Source organism: Schistocerca cancellata, unplaced genomic scaffold, assembly GCF_023864275.1.
Source record: "Schistocerca cancellata isolate TAMUIC-IGC-003103 unplaced genomic scaffold, iqSchCanc2.1 HiC_scaffold_964, whole genome shotgun sequence".
Lineage (NCBI taxonomy): Eukaryota > Metazoa > Arthropoda > Insecta > Orthoptera > Acrididae > Schistocerca > Schistocerca cancellata.
In genome coordinates, this window is record NW_026046972.1 from 67,501 (window position 1) to 70,000 (window position 2,500).

Genomic DNA, 2,500 nt, shown 5'->3' on the forward strand with positions numbered 1-2,500 from the left:
ATTGCTCAGAGAAGCCACCAACACCCACACATGTCCTACACAGGGGTGCACCCATCACCACCACACTGCCTCGTCTTACAGCACAAACACACTGGCAGGAATGAAACACACAGGTCTGCCGCAACCACAGACACGGCTCGCCCCCTCTCACTGGCGAAAAGCGCATCCCGACGTGACATAACTCCTTTGACACACTGACGCTGCCTCGGGCATCCACGTCCTACGGTCGATATCAACGAACCTCCCCCCCCCCCCTCCCCCCCACAACACGCCATCCCATACCACATTGTGTACCGTACCCAAACCTAACGTGTACTGTACTACAACGCAATGTGTACCATAACACAACCCAGTTTGTACCTTAACCTAACCTATGTCACCTTAACCTAACCTATGTCACCTTAACCTAACCTATGTCACCTTAACCTAACCTATGTCACCTTAACCTAACCTATGTCACCTTAACCTAACCTATGTCACCTTAACCTAACCTATGTCACCTTAACCTAACCTATGTCACCTTAACCTAACCCATCTTGCACCTTAACCTAACCCATCTTGCACCTTAACCTAACCCATCTTGCACCTTAACCTAACCCATCTTGCACCTTAACCTAACCCATCTTGCACCTTAACCTAACCTATGTTGCACCTTAACCTAACCTGTGTTGCACCTTAACCTACCTCAATTTGCACCGCAATGTAACGCAATTTGCACCGCAATGTAACGCAATTTGCACCGCAATGTAACGCAATTTGCACCGCAATGTAACGCAATTTGCACCGCAATGTAACGCAATTTGCACCGCAATGTAACGCAATTTGCACCGCAATGTAACGCAATTTGCACCGCAATGTAACGCAATTTGCACCGCAATGTAACGCAATTTGCACCGCAATGTAACGCAATTTGCACCGCAATGTAACTCAATTTGCACCGCAATGTAACTCAATTTGCACCGCAATGTAACTCAATTTGCACCGCAATGTAACTCAATTTGCACCGCAATGTAACTCAATTTGCACCGCAATGTAACTCAATTTGCACCGCAATGTAACTCAATTTGCACCGCAATGTAACTCAATTTGCACCGCAATGTAACTCAATTTGCACCGCAATGTAACTCAATTTGCACCGCAATGTAACTCAATTTGCACCGCAATGTAACTCAATTTGCACCGCAATGTAATGCAATTTGCACCGCAATGTAATGCAATTTGCACCGCAATGTAATGCAATTTGTACCGCAATCTACCCCCACATTGTGCCTTAACCTAACCCACATTGTGCCTTAACCTAACCCACATTGTGCCTTAACCTAACCCACGTTGTGCCTTAACCTAACCCACGTTGTGCCTTAACCTAACCCACGTTGTGCCTTAACCTAACCCAAGTTGTGCCTTAACCTAACCCAAGTTGTGCCTTAACCTAACCCAAGTTGTGCCTTAACCTAACCCAAGTTGTGCCTTAACCTAACCCAAGTTGTGCCTTAACCTAACCCAAGTTGTGCCTTAACCTAACCCAAGTTGTGCCTTAACCTAACCCAAGTTGTGCCTTAACCTAACCCAAGTTGTGCCTTAACCTAACCCAAGTTGTGCCTTAACCTAACCCAAGTTGTGCCTTAACCTAACCCAAGTTGTGCCTTAACCTAACCCAAGTTGTGCCTTAACCTAACCCAAGTTGTGCCTTACCCTGCTCTGTAATTGGCATATGACACGTTACATTAATGTATTGTCCAACCGCAACCCGCTCAGAATGTTGTGTACACAGCTACGTGTCATCTCCCCATAACAGCTGCATTGCAGTGTGGTACGCCATAGAGACGTGTGGGAGTAATGGACGCAGTGGATGGCGATCAGCATGAGCCGTCTGTTCATGTAGTGGCGCGTGTATGCAGACGTAGTAGTCTCTTCTCACACAATGTGATAGCACGGTGCCCCGCGTTCCACATCTGCGACATGCTACAGAGGCCGGTTGACAGTTGGTCGCGCAATGGACATCGCATACGTACGGGGGCACCTTCCACGTGCCCTCTAGTCGGGCACATTTTGTTGCGTGGATGTGAGCGGATGTAGTGTGTCTTGACACCTGACAGGCAGGCATGCAATAATAGTTGACTTTGCAAACGGGGATGGACGTGTACGTTTACTGGTGACGTTACGCAAATGAACAACTGGTAACCCGTTGTGGTGCGGTTGTCCTTGCTGGAGGTACATCTGTGAGGGCAACGATCGGTACAGCTACGAAGCGGTCCCCACCATACCAACGAACGTGAATGTGAATCTGGGTGTGAAGCGATACGCGGCTGTGGGTGGGTGGGACTGTCCCCGGCCGGTGAGGGGGGGCCGCCCGGCGTGCTGGCCGCGCGGTGCGTGGGCGCACGCGCTACAGCCGGCTGGTGGGGGCGCCCAGTGGCAGGCGCGCCGGCCGACGGACGCGGCAGGCGGCGCAGCTGCGCGCCGGGGCACCCTGCGCGCGGCGCCGTGCAGCCAAAGTGGG